Source organism: Mesoplodon bidens (assembly GCF_964165515.1).
Source record: "Mesoplodon bidens genome assembly, chromosome: 8".
In the NCBI taxonomy this organism is placed as follows: domain Eukaryota; kingdom Metazoa; phylum Chordata; class Mammalia; order Artiodactyla; family Ziphiidae; genus Mesoplodon; species Mesoplodon bidens.
The window spans coordinates 37,737,788-37,765,096 of record NC_138165.1 but is presented as its reverse complement, the minus strand read 5'-3'; the positions used below and the strand labels follow the sequence as shown (position 1 = coordinate 37,765,096).

At 41.1% G+C, this 27,309-nt stretch overlaps 1 protein-coding gene across 12 annotated transcripts in view; it reads right to left on the bottom strand.

Moving 5' to 3' along the window:
• The window catches only part of RBMS1 (RNA binding motif single stranded interacting protein 1), a 212,148-nt gene that overhangs the window by 95,054 nt on the left and 89,785 nt on the right, over positions 1-27,309 (bottom strand). The gene's annotated exons all lie outside the window — the stretch shown is intronic.

Below are 27,309 nucleotides of genomic sequence, written 5' to 3'. Positions count from 1 at the left end.
CTGGTCCAGGAAGATCCCACATGCCGCGGAGCAGCTGGGCCCGTGAGCCGTGGCTGCTGAGCCTGCGCGTCCGGAGCCTGTGCTCCGCAATGGGAGAGGCCACAGCAGTAAGAGGCCCGCGTACCGCAAAAAAAAAAAAAAAAAAAAAGATTACTCTTCAAGTGTAAGAAAGTTAGAGTTCAGTCAAGGGGCTCAAATACGGAAGACTTCACCTAGTTCTAAGACAGGCCCATGGCTTCCTTGAGACATCCGGATAAGATTCACAGGTCGGCTGCCTTTCGCTCTGGCTAACCTCGTGAAATTTAACCCCTGTGAGAATGGTGTAGAAGCTGGAAACCTTCCCAGGCCTGGCAGCAACCAAGGTAACTTTTACGAAGCCTGCAAGCCAGGCTCGGTGTGGTTTCAGTCGGCAGCCACCTAGGAAGAATGTCTGAAAGTGTACTCACATCAGATAATTGTTAACCAATCGAAAGAAACCACAGTTCTCTGTCCCTATGCCACACACATGACCTTTGAGGAAGTTAAATGGTTCAGTTTGACATGGGAGTCAGCACACCCCAAAGTGTCCTCACAGCAAATGCTCTGCAGTTTCACACCACGACAGGAATTTTTTTTACTTCACATCTTCTAAATAATAAAGAGACTAACCAAGGGCATCACTGACACTGAGTAACGGTTTGAAGATGTAAAATTAGTCACCAGACATTCAACAAGATTTTCAAATCTTACAGCTTGATTTTTACTACCATAAACAAGAAAATGAGGCATCTCTAGGACACAGTTAAATTCCACTTTAGAAAGTTCAAAAAGTAGACCCCCTGCAATAAATATAACCTTGCTGATCTTGTCAGCAATCTCAACTTTCCAGGATAGATTATCTGGCTCTGCACCCAGTTTCTGCCACGGCCACCCTAACTCCACAGTATCCTGAGGCACTGGGCACCTCATGAATCTAGACATGTAACCATTTCTTCATGGCCTATGTATACACTATGGAGATTGTTCTTCTCACTGCCCAGCGCCCTTGCTAAATTAAAATCAGAGTCCAAACACCACTTTATCTCAAGGGATTCTTTTTCAGAAAGGAGAGTTGCAAGAAGGGTTAACAACAGTCAATGTATAAATGAAGGCTGAACTTGAACCAGGAACATCAGCACTGCTTAATCCAAACAAAACTTGCCTGAGATCATATCCTATCAAATCTATTTGATTTATGCCCTTAATAAGCAGTTGAACTCAAATCCTTTCCTCTCATCCCTGTTTTTCTCTAAGGGATAAAAAAACTGCTTTCCAGGTATAAACTAAGCCCTTCTCCTGCTCTGCCACTGTTGGCACCTCAGACCCCCAGCTGGGCCACACAGAGGTCTGTGTCCCTTCTCCAAAGTCACTCAATGTAACTGCTAGCTGCAACCTGCAATCAGCCAGGCACCCTCTATTTCTCACTTCAGTGGAGAACAGAGGGGCTGGGAAGTTAACACATGCATCGCCACCCCGTCCCTAGCCTTCGATTTACACAAAAAACTGACAGTTGCAGACATCTAGGCAAGACTGTAGTTTTTCTTAAATCGCCTCTGATTCACATCCGAGAACCTGTGCTTGTCTCAAACACAGCTTTTCACCATAGGACCTGGTGTGTTCAGCGCTGCAGTCGGGGGATGAAACGTGGTCACCTGGGTCATAAGCCTTGCAGGGGTCTGACAGAAGCTGTGGATTGGGTCCATGCCCACCTTGCAGTGGGATGACACCACCCAAAGAAAGTGAACCAGCAGGCATCTGAAAGACTGCATCCCAAGTCTGCCTCAGCTCTCATCTCTGCTCTTCTCTGGGGTGGAAAGTGGAGGGTCGGGCATGGACTTACACGATGAAAAGAAACATGTGGACGTGTGAGTTATCTGGAGACCTCTTGGACATGAAGGAGCAGGCTTTTATATATGTATCTATATTTGGCAGAAGCAGAGCCGTGATCTACACAGCTGATGGAAGGCGTCTTTGACCGGCCTCCATATTTATGACGGCAATATCTTCCCATGCTGGAAGTAGGTGGGGAGCATATACAGTCTGTGCCTCCCCACTTTCTCTCTAACCTACTCGTTGGGGGAAAGAAATCTCCTAGTATTCCTATCCCAGCTGGGAGACGGGAGTTCCCGAATGCATCCTGAGGATGACTGGTCTCTGGTGAGTCCTGGTGACCAAGGTTAAATTCAAATGTATCCTATTATCAACTCTCAGAAATAGTTGATGACTAAAGAGAAGAAGCATTAAATTAGTCCAAGTTGTCCATTTTCCATTTTCTGGTACAGAAAATTTTAGATCAAAGACTGAGTTTTTAGAACTCATTGAAATTAAAACTTTAAATCCTGATAAAGACTTCCTCACGTTCAAAGAAGAAAATGCAAACACAATAAAGGAGTTTATTCCAAAATATTCAGAATGGGTTAATGATAATTGTAAGAGCAGGGTAATAATTATTGTCATACCCTGCGTGTTTCATATGTGCAAGACACTGTGCCATGTGTCACAGTGCATCATCTTACTTAATCCAAACGAGACAGATGCATTATTGTTCTCCCATTTTGCAGATCAGGAAACTGAGTCTCAGGAGACGTTAAGTAATGTGCCATGGTCACACTTTTAGTAGGCGGCAGGGCTGCAATTTGAACTCAGATCTGCTGGACAACAAAGCCAGAGCCCTTAATCTGTACTGTAAATGGCATCCAAAACACTGTCTATATCCTAAATGAACTATTAATATTATTTAATTTTTCTGTGCCCATTCTTCCTGCAACTTAAGTTATGAAATTCAAGTTTTTCTGAAATATGACACTTAATACCATTGGTGGCTAAGTTTTTTTAAGAAAAAAAAGTCAAAGGTGCCTTTAAGTTAATTTAATGAGCAACAGTCAACTTGTGCTTTTTTTTTTTAACAAAACCCTTAAAAAGGTCAGTTTTTAAAATTCGACCTTATAAATCTTTTCATTAAAAGAATTCTGCAAACAATTTTGGAAAGCTACAGCACGTTACAGGCAAACATCAGAGTCACCATTTTAGGAAGGCTCCACTTAACCAGTGAAGAATGAAACCTTCACTCCCAGACTGAAACACAAACACTGACAAGTCTTTATCTACAACTTCAGAACCCTGATCAATTTAAAGCAATTACACTTTGTAGTCAAGTGCCTCAACAGCATGAACCGCAAACTTAAAAAAAAAAAAAAGAGAAAGAAAAAAAAAGCTTACAAGTGGACGATATTTTATCAAACTCCATTTTCATCACTGGTTGTCCTTTCACATTTTGCCCCTCAAAACCCCTAAGCTGCCCTAGAATTTGAAAAGACACTCCCCACCTTCCACCCCTTGGATGAAGCATGTGGACGATTTTCACAAATTCAACCTATTTATTTAAGGAACTGGGTGGCTGAATGACCACAGCTAAGTGCTGATCCATCCCACAAGAGCCTAGGAGTCTATAGCTCAGGCTTCTCTGGCCTAATCTCACTGCTTCAGGTCAGGTAAACAAGATACCTATCAAGTTATCTATCCAAGGGCAGGGAAAACAAGCTAATTCAGTTTTCACAATAACATTTAACTAGGCTGAATTCGCATGCCTAAAGTGATAGAAAAATAAAGTTGGTGGTGAATAAATGGGTGGCTCTGTTAGCAGAACCTCTCTGCACTCCCTGCAGAAGTGGGTGTGGGCACCAGCAGGAAGAGGGTTTGTCAGCACTCAGGGAGGACTTCCTGTGTGGACCACAATCAGGGAGGACTTCCTGTGTGGGCAGCACTCAGGGAAGACTTCCTGTGTGGACAGCTCTGATGCCTCCATCCCACCAGGAAAGCCCACTCACCTCCTACACTAAAAGACAGACACACAGCAACTACACATACGGTAAATCTATTTCTCTCCCCATCACATCACCCCTCACCCCAATGCACATTAAGAAGTCTCTTCTATATAAATGCAAATCTAAGTCTCTTTTAAAAATGGGATTAACCACATGTGAACTAAAAATATATTAGTAATCATGTACATTGTTGTAGATTTCTATTCAGCAAAGAACAATTAAAAAACAAAGACCTGTCAATATAAATTCTATTGTCTTATTTCCTTCCTATTTCTAATAGGCTTAAGAATAGTGCTCTGACCAATCTTATAGCTGAAGTTGTTCTTCCCTCCCCCCCCCACTTAGGAACTTTCCTAAGAATATACTTTGAAGGGAAGGGAAACCTAGTATCTGCCTTTTAATTACCCTCAAGTCTTCTTTAAGGCTGTCATCCTTATAGTTTAAGGTTATAATCCATAATCCCTGTCCCCACCCTGCAACCCCCTACACACACACACACACACACACACACACACACAACCACCAAACAGCAGGGAGGTTTACCACATCAACTATTTTCCTTTATCCAGAAGCAAAATAATCATTACAGTTGCTCCTGAGAGCAGACAGAAGTCATGGACATCATCATTTCTCCAGGAAATAGTATAATATCAAGCCTGGCGTGAACTGAGTACTACACAAAGGCACTAACATACTAATGCCATATACTGGTTCTTCTCCCAAAGCTTTCAATATACAAAGCAAATTTAATAATTTAGGGGAATTATGGAACGGGGATGGGGGGCAGATCATCTAAATAGGCCAATTTTGTCACAGTCAGAACATTTTTGTTGGTTTGTTTCCATTTAGACATCTGAGTGGTTCCAAAAGGGCTAGGAATAATAACTGAGAAAGATAAAGTTCCTGGCACAGGGAGCTGGGAAAGTACACAGCTGAGAAGTGGGAGGTGAGTTAGTGAGAGATGAGAAGCTGGCCAGGAAGCAGATGTTCTTCCGGGTAGGCCAGGAGGCGAAAGGACAGCACCGACATTAGCCCAGAACAATGGTGCCCCTACACACATGCAGGGTCTTACTCACCCATCATATGGGAAGGAGGACAAATGGGCCGATATCAGGTAATCCCATTGGATGCCAGGATATCAAAGCTTAAAATCACATAGCTAATTAGTTAATGAACTGGGTCTCATATTGTCACTGCCCCTGGTTTGGAAACAAACTTTGTAGCCTCAAACTATGAAACTGAGCAATAGGTTATTCAGTATTTTTTTGCTGGATTCTGTCTGTCGAAGCAGAGAGGTCCATGTTGTTATGTTAGCTATTTAAAAAACCTAAAACTAAAAATTCCCAAGGCTTCGTAATTAATGTTCACTAAGATAGTTATCAAATCTCATCCTTAAATGTAAAGTTGCAATCTCTACATAGAAATCTCTTTACCTAAGTCCATCAGATTAAAAAAAAAAAAAATTTCAGACGTGCACTGAAATTTTAGAAGGTACCATTCCGGTGAGTGATGCGGATAATGGAGGAAGCGAATGAGTGTGTGGGACCCGGGATTGGTGAGAAATCTGTATCTCCCTTGCAGTTTTGTTGTAATCCTAAAACTCCTCTTCTAAAAAAGTCTTTAAAAAACAAAAAAACAGGGACTTCCCTGGCAGTCCAGTGGTTAAGTCTTCGCCTTCCAATGCAGGGGGTGCGGGTTCGATCCCCGGTGGGAGAGCTAAGATCCCATGTCTCGCGGCCAAAAAAACCAAAACATAAAACAGAAGCAATACTGTAACAAATTCAATAAGGACTTTAAAATTGGTCCACATCACAAAAAAAAAAAATCTTTAAATATGTTATTCACCGGAAAGCTGGAAGGCCAAGAAAGTAAGTGAGGGGCTTAAGACAACGGGTTCAAAACTTCCTTACCAGAAAGCACATTCATTAGGAAGGAAAAGCTTTTAACAGTGGGCTCCTGGCCTTATCTACCCTTAATTGCATCATGTAAAATGGTGTGGTATGGTATGGTTTCTAAAAGTAGTAAGAGTTCAACCAAGTTCTCATCCCTGAGATGAGAGGGATGAGAGGGCGTGGGACAGAAAGGTTGAAGGCGGCTTCACTGAGGGAGTGGATGGCTGAGGGGGCTGAATATTAACGGCAAGTCATTAAAAACAGAGGAAGGGCAGTCCTGAAAGGGGTGGGTGTGTGGGGAGAGAAGAGCCGACCAAGATACAGACAGGAAGCATCATTCCTCATGAAGCCAGGGAAAAGACCAGCCTCTTTTCCTTGGTCTCTTCCCTTGGTTGGCTCAAGGGTATGCTAGGACAAGCTGATGTTTGGGATGGAGAAGGGGTGGGGGGTGGGGATGACACTAGAAAGGTAGGAGGATTACCTAGAAATCGATATAGAATATGGATATAATGTCACACATGACTATTCAGAGTCTCACAGGGAGAATAGAAAATTTAAAGATGATACATGAAGAGCATAGCTCGTGGGGGACATAAACCTAAGGAAATTCTCCCCCCTCCTCTCTACATACAAAAGAAAAATGACTGAATGGAAATATCTGCATATCTGGAGTCCAGTCTTGCCTTGGCCAGTAACTGGAGCATCATTTCTGGGCAGCACAAGGTCCTCGCCTGGGAAATGAGCAGGTTAGACTGGGTGATTTCTAAGCTCCCTTCCATTTCCGAATTCTAAGGCTGGATGATGCTTCTGGCTGTCTCCAACTAAGGCATATCACGACAGAACCCAGCCAGGCCCCCTGGGTACTCTTATCTACCTGCACCAACAGCCAGAGAAATGGAGTAAGAGGTTGAATCAGCAGACCCGAGAAAGAAGACTCACCCAGCTACATGCACAGCTAGAAGACAGACAGGAGTTGCACTGTGGTCCCACCTCCCTACACCACTTAAGCCAAGCACAGAGTCCCTATTTAGCCACAGATGTTTATGAGGAAATACAGTAAATACAGAAGCTATACTAGAAGTACAACTAAAGTTTAAAGAAACAAATTTAAAAAAATTTTTTTAAGATATAATATTCAGAGTTCTTATAGCCAGAGTGGTCTTCAGGTGAAAATATTATAGCTGAATAACTTGGACCTATTGAGACTTTTTGTTGGTTAACAGCCTCACATCTTTCTGTTTCAACATATAATCAGTAAAAAGTTGCATTTCACATTCTATTTAATCTCTTATATATCAAAAGACCATGTAATAGCTCCAAAACCACCTTAAAAGAAAGTTCATAACAACCAGCTGTTGGAACACGGTAAACAGAAAATCCTGCCAAACTCCTGGCACAAAACTGATTACTCTTCTGGATTCTGAATGCAGGTGCACAGAGAGTGTTTTTATTCTCTTTCTGGGTCTCAAATGAAGAATTTTCAAATCCACACCTGTTTTGTTCCTTGACACAGAGCCCTGCAAAGGGACAAGAACAAACTCTTCCTTTTTACTCAAAACAAATTGAAAAAAGGAAATTTCCTAAGGGAAGTGCAGCATTACCTTTATCATGACAGCTCAGAACACCTCTGCAAAGCCTGAATTTCCTGCCTCACCCCAATGGAATTAGGATACCAGCATGGTCAACTTCCTTCTAGCTGTTTTTGTTTTTTTAACATCTTTATTGGAGTATAATTGCTTTACAATGGTGTGTTAGTTTCTGCTTTATAACAAAGTGAATCAGTTATACATACACATATGTTCCCACATGTCTTCCCTCTTGCGTCTCCCTCCTTCCCACCCTCCCTATCCCACCCCTCTAGGTGGTCACAAAGCACCGAGCTGATCTCCCTGTGTTATGCGGCTGCTTCCCACTAACTATCTATTTTATGTTTGGTAGTGTATATATGTCCATGCCTCTCTCTCGCTTCGTCCCAGCTTACCCTTCCCCCTCCCCATATCCTCAAGTCCATTCTCTAGTAGGTCTGTGTCTTTATTCCCGTCTTACCCTTAGGTTCTTCATTACCTTTTTTTTTTTTCTTAGATTCCATATATATGTGTTAGCATACGATATTTGTTTTTCTCTTTCTGACTTAATTTCACTCTGTATGACAGACTCTAGGTCCATCCACCTCACTACAAATAACTCAATTTCGTTTCTTTTTATGGCTGAGTAATATTCCATTGTATATATGTGCCACATCTTCTTTATCCATTCATCCGATGATGGACAATTAGGTTGCTTCCATCTCCTGGCTATTGTAAATAGAGCTGCAATGAACATTTTGGTACATGACTCTTTTTGAATTATGGTTTTCTCAGGGTATATGCCCAGCAGTGGGATTGCTGGGTCGTATGGTAGTTCTATTTGTAATTTCTTAAGGAAACTCCATACTGTTCTCCATAGTGGCTGTATCAATTTACATTCCCACTAGCAGTGCAAGAGTGTTCCCTTTTCTCCACACCCTCTCCAGCATTTATTGTTTCTAGATTTTTTGATGATGGCCATTCTGACTGGTGTGAGATGATATCTCATTGTAGTTTTGACTTGCATTTCTCTAATGAGCTGTTTTTAAAACTCTATGTACAGTACAGTTTGTATCTTCTAGCATTTTTTGTAAGTAAAGAATTATTGCTGAGATTGCAAAGTCCTCAGGGTGGAAATTACCTATTTAAAAATATACTTTCTTTACACTACACAACACTTATTGAAAGTACTATAAAGTGATTAACTAAACATAAAGTTAGAAAAATATGAGCCAGCTTACCCCCAAAAAACCCCAAATGAATTTTTTTTTTTCCAAGATGCAAAGGGACATGTGAATAAGCTTGCAGTATTATGGGTTTCACAAATTAGCCCCTGGAGAAAAAAGCATTATCTGTACTTTCAGGAAACTGAACAAGTATTTGAAATCTTCCCATAATAATAATAATAATACAAAAAATGAAATCATATCTGACCGTGTTGTGATTTGTATATAGCCAAAGTAAAACATCAACAGGAAAAATGTTTGAGTTACTACAACTCAAAAAAATTAATAATCACATTTATTGCTTTTTCATGGTAAAATTTAGCAGTTTACATCTGACGCAATATGGATAATTAGTGTACGACAGCTTTTTGTTATGTATCTCTGTGTATGTATTTCTACGTAAATGTCTGTGAGCAAATAGAAGGGATTAAGCAAATGGTTGTCTCTGAGACACAAAGCGCAGTGGCTTTTTTTTTTTTTTTTCTTTTTTGCCTGAGATCCACCTAGAAAATTTATTTTTTGCCTGAGATTGAAACACTGTATACACATACAGGCAAAGACGTAGAAGTTATTTTCCTTTACCGTATAAAATGTACCCTAACAGTACCTTTTCTTGCCTATTTCCTTAAATAAGAAATGCTGGTAGCGACTTAGTAGTGGCCTACTAAATTGATTCCACACCCCACTAATACCGCCGCTTGCAGGTTACAAAACAGTGTTCTGCTGCATTTCTCAAACTTTGATGTGCACAGGAATCACTTGCATTGTTAAAATGCAGATTTTGACTCAGCCACTTGGGTAGAGCCAAGATTCTGCAGTTCTAGCAAGCTTCTGGGTGTTGCCCATGCATAAGGCAGGACTGAAGGCAATAAATACTCTTGGTGAGTGACACTGAGTTCTGGAAAGGGCCCTTTCCAACTTTAAGAAGGAGCAAGGTGCATCTACCCATAAAATGACATGAAAACCTCTGTTCATCTGCTTTCCAGAGCTGAGAGAGACATCAGAGATCACGCAGTCCAGTAATTCTCAACCGGAAGTATAAAAGAATATTAAGAGATGGGTGGGGAGTGGAGATAGGGGCAGTATTTTTATTTTTACTCAGGACGGCTTGACTTTTAAAATGTTGATAAACAGTGATCTAATTCAATACTTTACTTTTCAGGAAACGCCTCTGAGGCCCAAAGAAGTCAAAGCATGTATATGTCCAATGTCGTACAGCTAATTCAAGGCAGAAGTAGGTCTCCCTTCCCACCAGTGCCGTCCAGAGGCACCAGCCCTTACTTGCTACAAAGATTGTAGCACTTATACTGGTACTTGCCAAGTCTTCTCAATGAGTCTTGAAAAGGAAAACTGATGTGCTAGCCTTGTTGAGGCATCATAGAAGAGGTTTGTATTTTGTACGGCCTCGTTTACACCTCATATTTCAGTTTAATTAATTAATGTTTTACATCTTTATTGGAGTATAATTGCTTTACAATGCTGTGTTAGTTTCTGCTTTATAACAAAGTGAATCAGTCATACATATACATCTGTTCCCCCATCTCTTCCCTCATGCATCTCCCTCCCTCCCACCCTCCCCATCCCACCCCTCCAGGCGGTCACAAAGCACCGAGCTGATCTCCCTGTGCTCTGCGGCTGCTTCCCACTAGCTATCTACCTTACGTTGGGTAGTGTATATATGTCCATGCCTCTCTCTCGCTTTGTCACAGCTTACCCTTCCCCCTCCCCATATCCTCAAGTCCATTCTCTAGTAGGTCTGTGTCTTTATTCCCGTCTTACCCCTATACACCTCATATTTTAGATTGCTTACCTGGATGTCCAAGTGTATGCGAGACATCCGATTTCCTGCTTACCAAAAAAAAAAAAAAAAAAAAAAGGAAACTCACATCATCTATTAAATTTACAATTCAAAATTCCTAAAAAATTCTTGTGAATGCTACCACTCTGTTTTTGTGTTTATATTAAAAATTTTTGAATAATATAATCACTATCTGTACCATCTACAAGAAGATACACAAATCAAACAGATTAATTATAGCAGTTTGTTGCCTTTCTGTCAGAGAAGTACATTCAGGGTCAACTGGCAATTTAATAAGCTTAGGTTAGAAACCTTTGAGAAAGTCTCTAGAATTGTCCGCCCACTCTCTAATCTCCCTATGTATGTCACAAATTCACTCACTTAAACCAAGAAACTTCAACCCTCAGTTTCCTCACAAAGAAACTAGAGACTTGGAAGATTTTCCTTTCATGTATTCCAGTGTCTGGTTTTATCCTAAAGCTTCACAGTGGCTATACTCATATTAATTCTCTAAGACGAGCTGGTTTTCCTTCAGAAATCCCCAAAGTTATGAGAACCCTGCTCCCAGTAGCTCACCAGTATACTTAAAGAACTGTTCCTCTTTTGACCTGAGTAAGCAGTTCTTCATTTTTTTTTTTTTTTTTTGCAGGAACAAGTTTTCTTCCCTGTGGGATTTCTCTTGTCTATTTAGACTGAATATCCACTGCTTACAGCAGCCCAGAGACTCTCCTCTCTCTTGTGGAGCCAGCCCATGCACTACTGCTGTCTAATCACTTCAGGACTGATGGTATCAGCCTTGGAGTACCTGGGTGCCTTGGAAGGTAACCAACCCAAGTGCTGGCAAGGTTCACTCCTCTCTTCATCTTTTCTGAAGTAGATAAACTAACATACAACTTCATTCTGCAGTAAGTGGAATCTGGGAAACGGTTTCAGTATTTATGTAAACCACACAGGACTTCTTTTTCAAAAGAAAAATTATTTCACAAGTCTCTTTGTTTAAAGTAGGGATTGTTGCTCAAGAAGACAAAAGTGAAGCTATTCATCTTCCTGAAGACCCTTTTATTTTCTGTTGCTCAAGTTAATCACAAAGCATCAGTTTCATTTGAAACTGATTGAAAATTGAAAATTTCAGAGGGACCTTCTTTTCCAAGAAACCTGGGACAGTATGATTCAAGTTCTAGCTCTCGGTAGAAAGGAGACCTGGAACCTCTGTGAATTTGGGGGGTCGGGTATGGGGGTCGCACACCCCACAGCAGCACAGCTCCATTGAGCCTTTCCATCCCCTTTTCCTCTCCTTATATTTAGTTTCACTATGTAGCATATAAAATGTCCTTTACCTTTGCTTCATGAAATCAAACATGCAACCTTTCATTCTCAATCATGATCCTAGATTAACCTAATTTATTAGTGACAGGTACCCAAACTGGATTTCATAAATCTCTGTCCTTCTAAATGCACAAGAAAACGACATCATCTCTTCCCACCGATCGACAAAGAAACACAGTGGTGAAGACAATTGTACCTAAATGGAAATTGGCTTCAGGAGACTCTACACTCGATGACCAGTGATGAGGGGCCAGCTCTCGGCACCCACCCCACCTAAACCAAAGCAGCCAATGAGCACTGCTGGCACAGGAAGGGGAAAAACACTGCCGTGAACCCCTGTCCTGACAGAGCAGACGGGAATGGTCCAAGTGTGGCCTCCAAGCCACCTAGGATCTCCTACGCTCTCCGGATTGTGTGAATGTGAAGTAGCAGCAAGGATACTTCAGAGAACCTGTGCATAACCAAATCATTTTGCTGAAACAGAAAAAATGCAGGAGGGGGACACAAACAGTTTTAAAATTTCTATTTCTCCATACAGACGACATCAAAAATCCTAAAATTCAAGTCTTTGGATATTTCCTTTACATTTTGGACTAGATTTAATCTCAAAACAGTACTCTCTGCCCAATTTAAAAATCGGGACATAGAACAAAAGAATGAACTAAGAAGAATGGTAGATTTTTTTTTTAAAGATCAGAACCAGGCACTGTAACTACTAGTATGGGGGGAAAAATTAGGAATGAATGGGCAAACTGCCTTTTCTACACTCCAGCCAGGGAAGCTGAAGGAGGTCCTCACCTCGAGGCACGGAGGGTGCCAGTCAGCCCCTGTTCTGCTTGTCTCTGCAACCCAGTAGCTGCTCCCAGTTACATAAGAATTATTCAAATTACACCATCATCCTACTTTTAGGAGAACTTCCAGTACCAAGCAAATTAGGAAGAGATGCAGATCTAAAAAACAATCTAATCCTGCCTGAATACATTTTTCAAAAGGTAAAATGTAAATTGTAAATACTGAAGCCAGAATTTATCCATTAAAATCTTAGACAGGTTATCTCACTCTGCTGTCCCCAGAAATACACATGGAAACTTTGCCTGCATCACCTGCATCGGAGACTCTAACTTCATCTTCGTTCTTTCTTACTGTAAAATCCAAACATACCTTGCACTAATAGCTGATGTGCAAATGCTCGCTAGCAGTTATCTTTCTAGAAAGAGACAAAATGTCAAGAATAATACTTTTCTCTTAATAGAGGGGAGTAGGCTTAGCCATTTGTTTACCTGTTTTAGTTGGGGCTGTAATATTTGATTGTTTTACTATCAAATTTACCTAGACAATCTTTAAAAAGAGCGAAATAAGCAACAGCTAAAGGGAGAACACCATTTTAAACCATTACAGCTTACTGCAAACATTTTTTTCTAGAGAACTGAGTGTTATTCATCGTACTGATCGCTAACATGGTTGAGCATTTATTGTGTTTTTTGGTACCAAGCTAGGTGCTTTATATGTATTCTTTCATTTAATCACAATAAGGGAGGTATAATTTTCACCATTTTACAGCTGAGAAAACAGAAGTTAAGAGATTTTGCCAACATCACTGATGAGGTGGACGTCTGGATGTGAAATACGGTCTGCCTGACAACCTCTTTAGGAGATAAGCAGAAGAGAAAGCAGGCGTTAAGGGAGGGGTGTGCCATTGATTTTCACTGAATTGGGGGCCTTATTTGATACACAGTTGCTCTATCTAAAGACTCTTCTTTTAAAAAAATGACCTTTGCCGTGAATACTCTGCCTATGTCATGGTTACTAAAAATCTTCCTAATACCCATCAATAAAACATAACCAAAAGGTTTTTGGCTCAAGAAACTGGTTGCAAAACAGTGGAACTTAGTGATATGTCCTCCCTTACCCCAATCCCAACAGTACAGCATGACTGTGAAGGAATTTCGCTAGAAAACACTCAGGCAACATGCTTTCCTTTAGATCTTCTCAGTACATGGTATTTTAATCTAAACAATAGTTTAACACTTTCTAACATGGTTATTTCTACATTTGAATTAAAGAATAAATCTGCCTTCCCTGGCCTGTAAGCCCCTTGAGGACATGTAACCACATCCTGCCTGATTATCCCACCCTGTACAGCACAGAGCTTGGACCAAGCGCTTTATGTACGTGGTGAGGGAAAAAACATGGACTGACATATGTTAGAAACCATGCAACTGTTGCAGGGCTTTAACTGCTGTATGTTGAACAGCTCTGGGGTATGAAGAGGTGAGAGGAGTTGGCCAGGGCTGGATGATGGCAGAGTCTGTCTTAGAAAGGAGTTTGATATCTGGGGCAAAATGCATCAATCATACCCCTTTTCGTAGCTGAAACAAGATCTCTATTTTCACTGAAATCTATTATATTTCCTCTCCAGACTTGTAGCATCTCTGGAACAATCTCCCAACTCTATATGACAGGTGGACTTTTAAAATTCCTAGTTTAAGACTTCAAAAACACCAGGGATGTTGGACAAATTATGATTGATAGTGAGAATTATAATTCAGAGAAAAAGATGAGTCCTAATAATCTTAATCGTATTGCCTTTGGATACCTGAGATATGTGGGTATCTGTCTTTTCAAAACAGATTAATCAGAATTACTATAAACCTTCAAGAAGATATAATCACTCTGGGATCCTCCTGCCTTCGGTAATGGCCACATCTGGTCAGGCAGTTGTTATTCATTCTTGCCAGGATTTGCTTTATTAGACTCTCAATTGAAAAATGACACCTTCACTCCAATCCTTTTAATTGATTTTTAACCTTAGAGAAGTGTACGACAGAGAGTTATTTAGAGGACTAACTTCTTAATGAAGCCATCTGAGTATTCTGATAAAATTCTCTCGGATGAATCACAAATCACACCCACCGGCCCCGCAACTGCAGCATGGCTTTAGAAGAATAGACAGAGAAAATGCTACTCCTTGAAATGAACCGCATGGCTTTTAAAAAGTTGATTAAATATAAGTATCAGCATCCTAATAGAATTCAAATGTCATTAGTTTCTGTCAGGAAATTTAAAACTTAGATTTGTATAGTAACTATAATGTTACATTTGTACATTAAGCTATACCCAAAGTTAAAGATAAAATATAAATGGGGAGAAAGTGGGAAATGGCTGGATTAGTTTCCTAAGGCTGCTGTAACAAATCACCACAAACCTAGTGGCTTATAACAGCAGATGTTTATTGTCTCACAGTCCGGGAGGCCAGAAGTCGGCAATCCAGGTGTCAGCAGGGCAATGCTCCCCTGACAGCTCTAAGGGAGGCTGCTTCCTGCTCTTCTAATTTCTGGTAGCTCCTGCTATTCTTGCCTCGAGGGAGCGTAATTTCAATCTGCCTCCGCCTTCATGTGGTTGTCTGTGTCTCTCCTCTTCTTAGAAGGACACCGTCACTGGACTTAGGGCCCACTCTCTAATTCTGCTTTGATTGTATCTCAAGACCCTTAACTAATTACATCTGCAAAGATCTTATTCCCAAATTAAGTCACATTCTGAAGTTCTGGTTAGACACGAATTTTAGGACACGCTATTCAACCCACTACAGTGACTTTCTCTAACGGCTGATTTTGACCCTCCTAACCTTACTTCTCCTAAACTTAGGTATGTAATCAAAACATGCACAGAGAATTACTTTACATCCGTACCCACTATAACACCGATTAATTCTTTAACCATAATTATATCCAGAAAGAAACTTATGTGTCATCTTGTCCAGCCTCATATCCAAAGTAAGATTTCTCTCTATGGCATAGAGATGGGGGGTGAAGGTGGGGGACCATTACAAGACAGCAGATGCCCCAGTTTATTTCTAAACCACTTCTAGTTGCCACAGCATACAAGTCTAATCTTCCCTTCTTTTATCCAAATTTAAATCTTTAATGATAACTATCGTCCCCCCAAAGGTATTCCTTTAAACCCCTCGACAAGCAACAATAACTGAACAACTGCTTTGACCCAGACAACTCCTAAGGAGGTAGTAAAGCAATGACGGTTGAAAGGATGGGTTCTGAAATCAGACTGCCTCAAGTTCAGATCTACCACTGCCACTCACCATGACCTAAGGCAAATTATCTCTGAATCTCGTCTCTTCATCTGTAAAGTAAGGATGATACTGTCTATGCTAGCTCACAGAGTAGTTGTGAAGGCAGCACAAGCTAATCACTGCTGGGCTCCTAGTGAAATGCCAAGCTTGGAAGAAGCGCTTAATGACTGCCAGCTACACTTGAGTTCATCCTTCTCAGTGTTCCTCTCGCAACCTGGTACCCAGATGGCCAAGAGGGCTCTGCTCAGTACAGACACCACCAGTCCTAAGCTTGAAACTGACTTATACAGGTAAGTAGCTTCTCAATCCCCCTTCCTCCTGCTCTGAGGCTCCTTTGCAAAGCCACGGTAAAGAAGAAAATGGAGAAAACTGAAAATGAAAATGACCCTGTGGGTTCAAAAGTGCAAGATGCTGCAAAAGGCAAAGGAAACTGGGGGAGCTGATTCCCCAGGAAAGGCTCCCTGGAAAGGCTGGCTAACCAAAGTTTTCCTATGCCCTGGGCCTTTTCATTTGGGTGAGTTTGACACTTGAAATTCCAACTAGAGGTGCATCTGGGTTAGGGCCCCTCTTTTAAAATCCCCAAAGTTCGGGCTTCTCTGGTGGTGAGGTGGTTGAGAGTCCGCCTGCCGATGCAGGGGACACGGGTTCGTGCCCCGGTCCGGGAAGATCCCACATGCCGCGGAGCGGATGGGCCCGTGAGCCATGGCCGCTGAGCCTGCGCGTCCGGAGCCTGTGCTCCGCAACAGGAGAGGCCACAGCAGTGAGAGGCCCGCGTACCGCAAAAAAAAATCCCCAAATTTCTTGAATCTGATGTGGTAAAACAGTCATCACCTAAAACAGTTGAGATGAACATCAGCAAGAGAACTTAAAGATGTGCACATGTTCCATTAGAGGTGCCTAACTTTTGTTATTTCAACCTTCAGAGAGAGAGGAGGGAGAGTGCAAAAGGCCACTCAATTTACGTTTTTCACTATGATTATTAGAAGTGAGAAAGGCATTCTCTACCTCTACTGAACGTACCATACGGTAACCCTTTGCTCAACAGAGACTCTGAAGCTGGCAACATCATTTCTAAAATTCCATTAGAAGACCATGGGCTTTGGGGCTAACCTAGGAATCTAGCTATTATTAATAACATTTCGACTGGCAAACCTAGGAACCAGTTCACCAAATGCCATGTTTCTATGAGGAGAAAAAAAAAGTGTTCTGATTTTAAAAATTTCAACTTACAGATGAACTTTTGGATGAGAACTTTTAATACTCATGCAGTAGGATGACTTCATTTCTTAATCTAAGTACTCAAATTTTATTAATTGTAGGTAAAACGACACCAACAGTCTAAGCAGCTAAATCAGCTGGCTAATTCATTTGGGGTCAAACCAGCCACACAGGTCTTTTCACATACCTAGTGGGACGTATTCGATTTCCCTCAGAATTTTTTTTTTAACTGAACGGCACGATTTTATGATTATTCCCATTAACCCTCTTTTTGTTAACTGGTGCCTATCTTCCAGTGTACTGGTATCCTTCTGCTGATACTCTCTGTAGTGCACCATTCCTCCCAGCTGGACGTCACCTGAAGAATTGAGAAGCATGTTTTCTACGTGGTGTACAAGTTGCTGTTTTCAACAAATTTTATCTCAAGATATTTACTGTCTGGTTTTTCAGATTCTAAGACTACCTCCACCTCTTGACTTTCCGGGCTGCTTTTTCCCTCTTAGCTAGAGATAGAGCTATATACGATTGTCAATATCGAAGTTACAAATATCAAAAGACTGCCAATCGTGGCTTTAGGAAATGGGGCTGGGGAGGTGGCAATGCTGGGGAAATCTCTCCTCCCTGCTGTGTCCTCTCCCCCAACAAGTACACAGAACTAGCAGCATATGCACCTCCTCCCACCGCCCCCCCCAACACATATATACACCCTAGGCAGTTGCTTAAAAAACATGCCTGGCCAAAATTTTACCAGGGGAAAAAAAGAAACAGCTTTCTGTGTACTAGATTTTGAAGATTTTCATCTGGTCCCTGAGGTTTATGGCTGGCCTTGGCATCTTAGCTGGCTCAGCACTTCTACAGACTGACCTCTGAAACCGTTTCCAGTTTCCTGTAGGAACACAGAATAGCTCAAATGCATCAGCCCAGTTGGTCCAGTGCTCTGGCCAACCAAGGTTGCAAGGGACATGTGCTGTTAGCTTTTCTGATGTCAGCCTTGGGAGATATATCCCAATTTTTCTTTGGACCCAGTTTTGACTCAGTTACTCATACATCTGTCATTCTCTTACTTGGCACCCATTTACATTTCCTGCCTATATCACCCCTGGACTTAAAAGATGACTGCTTTATAAGCTAGCTCATTCTTCTTCACTGAAGATGCCCACAGGCAGATCTTTTCTGAGGAATATTTCACTCAGTGGTCCTCAGATTTCAGTGAGCTTCTAAGTCACCTAGAGACCTTAAAATGCCCCTGTAGTGTTTGGGAAAGTGAGGTAGTGGGACCCAATAATTTACCTTTTTAATAAGCACCCCAGAAGATTCTGATGCCAGTGGCCCAGGGACCACACTTCAGGAAATGCCTACATAAACAGTAGAACAAAGAGAGCACATCTCTGAGATTCAGAGACCTTGGCGCCCCTCCTACTCTGGAAGGTTTATGCTATGGCCTCTACAGCTAATCTGAGTCTTCAGGGCACTGAGGCCCCTACCCACTTACGCCCCAGCACCCTGGCTGTGACCACCCTACTCGCAGAGCAGCCGCCATCTTGTCCCCTTGCCCCCCACAGGGTTTATCTTTCAGCTCTTCCAAATGACACTGGATCCTTGGACTTGCCAGCAGGAAAAGGCGTCTCCGGTTCTGAAACTGCACACTCTCTAGTCACACCCTCTAGATCCTCTTTTCCATCAGCTGATCCAAGCAATTTCTGGTTCCCTGATCTGACACTTCTTACTAACCCTCCCTCAGATGTGAGAGATTTTCGTGGCTTCTCAGTAACAGACATATAGAGAGTTCAATGCCCAGCTCTACCTACACTTCACTGGGTACAAAGAAATGTCAACTCATCGGCTCAGAGGATGCCCCCCGGGACGAGGCCTTCCACAGTGCATCTCCTACACAGTTACAAGACAACATCTTTCTGTTCCCATTCGGAGTCAGGGAGTCAATTCCACACGTGTTCATTTTACAAACTCTCTCAATCCTCACTTTGGTTTATGTGACTATTTGCAGAAAACAAACAAACTTCAGAAAGTGGCTGCTTTTATAAACCCAATGACCTCATTCTGGGCAGAAATGTACCTTCCCCAACACTGCCAGTCACTGATAAATTCTTGCCGAAATAATAACTGATAAGTATGCCTAACTTCACACGCTGAGGTAGTTCTGAAAAATTCTGCATGAGCAAATCCATGTCCTGAATGCAGTAAGGAAACAGGATTTTTAAAGAAAACCTGAAAATGAAAGCAGCAAATATTGTGCCCCAAATATGCATGTAAAACACTATGCTCCATAAACACTATGCTGCAAAGAAATACAGTTTCCAAGTGCTCAGAGATCTTAAAACAACCTAGTTGGTAATGAGAAACACACCCAAACAAAAAGTTAGAACAATTCAGCAAATAAGCAACAATTATATATAATGAAGAATACTTTGGTAAAGAGAAATAACTAATTTAGTTGTTTTTTTAAAAAATTGGTGCCATCAAGATGTGTCCTTAGTATCTGTCAAAAAAAGAGGGGAGGCGGAGAAAGAAAGAAAAAGAAGTGAAAGAAAATATAACAAAAGTGAGGCACCTCTAATGGAATGTATGAATAGCTTTAAATTTCTGTATAAGACTCAAGAAGCTTTGATAGGCTTCACATTCTTACAGAACCACAGCTCTATGACAGCTTTCAAAACAAACTTAAAAATGGCAAGAATCTCCCTGTTCCGAAGGACTTACCTAATAACTTCAGGAACTCACTTCCATTCCAAGTCCCTAGAGGTAACCTGATGCCTTAATGGGTAATGGTGCGATTCATCCCTTTCTGAGTATAAAGGGCATTACTGCTTCTCCACACCACCACATACACATCCCAGCTGAGATGCGGTCAATGGAAAACCATCACATCAAAATTCTGCTCTAATGTAATAGCAGGAACTGCAGAAAAGGGAGATCACAGAGATTATCTTCCTGGAAGAGGGAGACCTTGAACTTCAACTTCCAGAAGAAAGGGAAGTGAGCTTGCCGATGAGAGGGTGGAGTTTCGTGGCCATCTGTGATAGCCTAACAAAAGACTGGAGGAGAGGAAGGAAAAACAGACTTCAAGAAGCAAGGAGAGTACTTTTGACTGGAATGGCAGGTAAGGACTTGAGCAAAGCAGATCAGGGACAGAGCAGTTAGTTCCTCAAGGTCCCTGACGATTATGGTTGGAAATGGACGCATCCGTAGCTATTTACATGTTTAAGCTATTTCTGTAAAGAAGTATCTTTTATCTTACAGGTGAAAAACAACAACAAAATAAAACATTTCCTTATATGCTATGCACAAGAGGACCACCAGTGTAACACTTGTGTTATGAAAGCCAAAGTGACCACGAGTGAGTCACGAAGCATTTTAGCTTTATTTGGGGTCCATCAGGGTAACCAACTGATGAGCTTCACTCAAGATGAAGGAATGTCTGGTACCAGGTTGTTGTGGGTTGAATTTTGTCCTCCCCCACCCGCCCCCCCAAAAAACCCCACATACACTGAAGTCCTAACCCCCAGTATCTTAGAATGTGACCTTATTTCGAGATAGAGTCTTTACAAAGGTAATGGAGTTAAGATGAGTTCATTAGGGTAGACTCTAACATGGCTGGTGTCCTTATTACAAGGCAAAATCTGGACACAGAGACAGACATCCACACAGGGAGAATGTCATGTGAAGACGGGAGTTAGGAGAGAGGCCTGAATAGGTTCTTCCCTAACACCTTCAGAGGGAGTACGGCCCTGCCAACACCTTGGTCTTCGACTTCTATCTTCCAGAACTGTGAGAAAATGAATTTCTACTGTTTAAGAACTCAGCTTGTGGAACTTTGTTATGGCAGCCCTAGCAAACTAAGCCAAAACATATTTTTAAAGAAAAAAAAAAAAAATTAACATTTTACTCCTAGGATGCTATTTCTATTTTATCACAGCTCTCTTGTGATAAATTCCATTTCAGAATTATGACCAAGATTTAGGGATTCAAAATACAAAAAAAAAAAAAAAAATGACCAAGGTAGTATTGATTACATAGATACATGAAGGAAGCCTCCCCGAATACAACCAAACAAAATATCTGGTCAAGATTGAGCCTTTAGGGCTTCTCTGGTGGCGCAGTGGCCAATTCAGGGGATACGGGTTCGAGCCCCGGTCCGGGAAGATCCCACATGCCGAGGAGCAACTAAGCCCGTGTGCCACAACTACTGAAGCTCGCGTGCCACAACTACTGAGCCCGCGTGCCTAGAGCCCGTGCTCCACAACAAGAGAAGCCACCGCAATGAGAAGCCCGTGCACCACAACGAAGAGTAGCCCCCGCTCGACACAACTAGAGAGAGCCCGCACCCAACAACAAAGATCCAACTCAGCCAAAATTAAATAAATAAATAAATTTATTTAGGGAAAAAAAAAAGATTGAGCCTTTAATCCAAAACCTTCTGATCAAAGCTAAGAATCAAACCTACACTCACTTGGTTTTACTCTCTGTCTACTCTATTGTGATGGTGCTAATAATTAGTATCATTACTATCTGGTTTGAGTATCATTTTCTTTCAGTTCGTTCTGTGCACCTTTTGGTAAAAGAGCCAACGAATAAAGGGTTCCATAAATCAGGGGTCTGCAAACTACTGTCCAGAGGCCAAATCCCATTTGCCACTTGCTTTTGTAAACAAAGTTTACTGGAACACAGCCCATCCGAATGCATCATCTATGGCGGCTTTGAAGCCACAGGTAGTGCTAAGTAATTGTGACAGAGCCCTTATGGCTGGCAAAGCCTAAAATATTTACTATTGAGCCCTTCACAGAAAACCGTATACTGACCCCAGTTGTAGACACTCTGTGAAATGTACGAGCAATTTTTAGGTAAGCCTTTATCTGTTGTTTCCCTTGATTGTCAACAATCCCAGCTCCACAAGTGATATTTTCCAACCCTACTTCATACCTTTGACTTCTGAACAATGAAAAGAAGAGCCTCTTAGAAACTGAAATAGTACCATTTTTGCCTGAATTTCTCTTTGTGCTCTCTAGCTCTTCCACACCCCTCTTAGAGAACTAAACCAAATTTGGCAATGAATTAATGTCAAGAATGTGGAAGATATACTTCCGTTTCTTCTCTGCTTTATGCCCTAATAAGCAGCTTAATACAGTCAATTAAAGGGTAGAATAACTCTAATGTGACAATCAACACAATGACAAAATGGATCAGCCAACTGAGAACGTTGTTTCTATCTGGAGTCAAATCAAATGCACCTAAAAGTCAAATAATCTAAATTAAGGTCAATCGGAGCATGATAGCTATAGGTTAGACATGTTCTTACACCATGCACTTCTTAAATAGCTACACCTCTTAAGCCACTGATTCATTTCTACCTTGTATAGTGATTTATACACCTGCTCCACAGCCCCTATTTCACTACAACATTGAGAAATAAAATCATCAATTTCTTATTCCCTTCAGGGCCTAACACAGTGCTTGGCCCATATTGGTCTCTAAAATATTGATTGAATGAATAATAATCCAAGCTCGATTTGTTTGAAAAGGTTCAAACTGCACTAGTGGCCTGGATACATGTGTTCTAGTCCTGGCTTTGTTACAAATAAGCTGTGTGATGTTGAAACATCCTCAACTCTAAAATGAGTACTTACAAAAGTGTATCTCTTAAGGTCCTTTCAGCACTAATATTCTATGCTTCTTTTGTGATACACATGATATAACAGACATTATTTCATATCACTTCATCCAGAGCACTAGTTATCACATCACAGGATTCATTCAGAATAAATTTTCATGTTGTAGACACCAGAAAGAATCAGTGAGGGTCTATGACAGGGACCCACCCACTTTTCTTTAGGCTAAGCAACTACGAACCTTAAGATACATAAAAAGAGAAAGTATCCAAGTGAACTATTAGTACCTGAAATATCTGAATGGTAACAAAGGGCAAGGAACTGGTCATTCAGATTTTTAAAGAGCACATTTCAGTGTGTCCTAGAGGGCTTTAGCACACAGCAGGGTTGTAAAGTCTAAACTGTGGTTTCTTCTATACAGGAACTTACTCTAGAAACCACAGAGCAAATTTTGCATGTTGTAGTAAGTCAGGCAGGAAGGGGCTAAACATATGTAAATTTGTCTACCCACAGCCAATTAGGTGAAAAAGACAAAACAAATTTAGAGGGCAAACGAATGTTCATTAATAATTAGAACCTGTGGGTTTTCTAGATCACTGATATTTTAAACTAGATTGACCTCCCAAGTCAGTAATCTAGATTTCATAAGTGCTTTAAGAAACAATAAAATAGGTGGGAAAACTAACCTTAAAAGAGGAGAAATTAAAAACAAAACATATGACAGTTGGCAGATAATTTATTTTGTCTGAAAGTAACATGCAACATACCATCCCTAAGGACTTACTTGTTCAGAGAATAATAAAACACCTCATATGAAAGCAATTCTGAAAACACTGGTGCAAGGGTGTGCCACACTTGGAAAAGCCAAGACTCTGAAGGTAGAATGATGGAGGATTCAGGGTGAGAAGACCTAGGCTTTTTGAGCTGTGAGATTTTGAACAAATCGTTCGATGTCTCTGGATTATAATTTCCTTAGGGGTAAATTACAAGGGCTGGACTAGATGATCTCTAAGGTCCCTTCCAACTCTAAAATGCAAAAGGTTCCTTTAAATAAGTGTTTCCCAAACTGTTCCACAGAATATAGCTAGTAAATATTCTAGGTACTGTGATCAAATAATTCTAGGACACAACGAAATACACAAAGTTAGACAAATGTCTGTACTGCAGGATTTCTCAGACTTTTAAATGCCGATTTCCACTGTTACTCTCTAAGACAACGATACTACATAGTTTGTAGTGTTTCCCAAGTTTCTTTGAACACTGAATATTTCAACTCCTGGAACACTTTTAACATTTAATAGAACCCCAGTATCTTAGTGAACACAATTTGGGAAAAGTGGCTTTGAACAATAGACTTCATAAACTTAAAATCACACGCTGAAGGAAACAAAATACTCATGTAATAGTTTAAGGGCACCCATTTCAGAATCCATAACAACATCTCTGTAGTGTCTGTCTGTCATAAAGCACTTTACCTTACTTTAACTCCTTGATCTTTTATTCTAGGAAGTCAAGGACAATGTAAGAATCATTTCCTTTTATCAATGAGAACTGAGTTTCCCTTCTAGAGCTTTCTCCTAACGAAGTATTTTCTGATCATGAACAGAATGATCACAACCTTCTACCACTATTATCATTTTGTGACCCATCCGCCGAGATCCTCTTGTGTGAACTGACTTGTTAGGCGACACCGCAAGGAAGAAGGGAAGCAGACGGAGCAGCTGTGACAGATAATGCGTCAAGTGCTGTCACATATATGACTTCATCCAATCATCTCAATAACATTAAGTAATTATTTTATCTCATTTTGTCACTGAGGAAATCAAGATGCAGGAAATTTAAGAAATGTGTTCACAGTGATAGGACTAATAAGTGATGAAGTTGGGATCCACACCCATGTCCACCTTTTATTCTTTAAAAGCAACTTAAGATGTTTTGAAATAGTTTGATAGGATATTTTAAAACTTAATTTGGGCTTGTGGTTCAGTTAAAAAATATATATTATTTTGGTTCGTGGTTCGTGATTGAAGTCTGTTTGAAATATGATTTGATTTACACAAATATTTGAACAATGGTTATAGGGAGGTATAAATTATATGAGAGCCACATCTTAGTAATTATCACCACTTGAGCATTTCTGGCATGCCAGGCAGACACATCTGTATCATCTCATTTAATCATCCCAATAACTCTAAAAGGTTAAGATTCTGGAACTACTACACCTCCAAGATCTTGACCGGGGAGTTTCCCCTCTGATCACTCTCCTTCCCTCACTCCCAGGGACTTTCCTTTTTATCTTATCACAATCTCCAGGACCCTCCTTATTCTCAAAGTTCAGTGTCTCTCTTGATTTCACCTGTCTTTTTTTTAACATCTTTATTGGAGTATAATTGCTTTACAATGTTGTTAGTTTCTGCTGTATAACAAAGTGAATCAACTATACGTATACACATATCCCCATATCTCCTCCCTCTTGCATCTCCCTCCCACCCTCCCTATCCCACCCCTCTAGGTGGTCACAAAGCACTGAGCTGATCTCCCTGTGTTATGCGGCTGCTTCCCACTAGCTGTCTATTTTACATTTGGTAGTGTATATATGTCCATGCCACTCTCTCACTTCCTCCCAGCTTACCCTTCCCCCTCCCCGTGTCCTCAAGTCCAATTTCTATGTCTGTGTCTTTATTCCTGTCCTGCCCCTAGGTTCATCAGAACCTTTTTTTTTTTTAAGATTCCATATATATGTGTTAGCATACGGTATTTGTTTTTCTCTCTCTGACTTCCTTCACTCTGTATGACAGACTCTAGGTCCATCCACCTCACTACAAATAACTCAATTTCGTTTCTTTTTATGGCTGAGTAATATTCACCTGTCTCCTTAACGTTCATCAGGATACTCTCGATTTTCATACCTAATCCCTTTACCAACGCCAAACCCTACATAAATTCATTACCCAGATGCTTTCCCTCATTTCTTGTGGGAGAAGGGTCAAAATATCCTGCCAACTCAGACCCCTGCACTCCCAGGGGCCCTCGCTACAGCTTAGGCATCCTTTTACTCATCTCTATTTGAATGCTCACCAAATTCCCAAGAGCGATTACTCCAAATCTTTTGTCACACTCTTTAGGCCTAGAATCCCTTTTTTTTTTTTTTTTTAAATCATAACAGACGACCTAACCTCTTTACTGAAATGTAAGCTTTTAAAAGGTTGAGCTTCACTGGCCTCTTTACTCCTCCTAATATCTCTAGCATAATCAATCTCCTCCTTCCTGTATCACTGTCAGGAAACTCTCTCAGATCCCTTTCCTGTAAGACTAACCTCAATCTTTCTTAAAAAAAAAAAAAAAGACCTAGTTCCAACTAGTCCCTGTTTTCTATCACCTTGCTCTACCTACAACCAGTCAGATGCTAAGATAATCTTGCCTCAAGATTGTCTGAAGGGACTCTTTCCTTTGACACCCAGTTTTTCTAAAGACACACCCTCTTCACTCATGCATTCCTTAAACCCTCTGGAATGTACTTTCTACCACGTTCACCCCTGCTCCCTTCCCTGCCTACCACACACAAACTACTCTACTGAAACTTCCGTCTCAAAGACTTTCAAAGACCTCCCAACGGACATTTCCAATGGCCTCTACTCTGCCTTTATCTTCCTTAACCTCTAGGCAGCACTTAACAGAGCTGACCAGCTCTGCTAGAAACTCTGCTCTTCTTGGGCTTCTGTGATACTCTCTTGATTCTCCCAGCATTTTGCCATTTCTTTCCCCTTCTTTGCCTAAGGCTCATCCTCCTTCCCACTATAGAATCTATGCCCCCAGGTCTCTCCAGATTCTCCTGGACACCTTCTCTTCCTGAACTGCTTTAACCTGTTCCCAATGTGCCACCTATTAAGTTTCAGGAGGTCCTGAGCTTCTTGGCCAAAACTCTAGTTCTGTATTTCTTGCTGGAAATTCCTGCCTGCACTTGGTTGGTAGGAAGGGTGGTAACGTGTGATTCACATGGCCAAATTAAAATGGCCAAACCAGGCTTATGGCTTTTCCTCAGAAACTAATTTATTGTGGTAGGGTGAATTCTCTAACCCGTTCACCATCCAACCTGCCATCTTTCATACTCCTGTTGAGGTGGGAGTATTTAATATAACCAATGCACTTGTTATACTACAGATGTTATAGATGACATATACTATCAAGAAAAAGATCTGCTGGATAAGTTCTCCACTCCAAAGAATGTGAGGATCCAGGCCAAACATGGAAATCTACACACCCATGTGACACAGCCTCTATACTGACTTTAAGACAATCCCAGGGGAGCAGTAAAAAAAATATTTACAACCATCTCCTGGATTCAAAAAGAGTACTTAACAGTGGTTTGCACTGGGTGCTACTAGCCTTTCAGGGCTGGATGATTCTTCCTTATGAGACTAACATGGATACTGAAGGACCAATCCCTGTAAGAGAATGGCTGGATTCTACCTAATCACTGAGACCAGAGCAAGTAATGTTGCAGAAACATTTTATTTTTCCAATCATTTCAGACAAGAGACCTAGGACTCTTTTTTACGAACACTGTCCACTCCCCACCCAATCGCCAGCTCTGTACAATAACTTGAATCCACCCCATCTAATACATTCACACTGCCGTTACTCCATTTTACAGCTTTATTTCAACTGTTACAACACCTTTAAACTCAGGCTCTCCTTGCATCCACTTCAGCAAGCTTGACCCTATCCCTG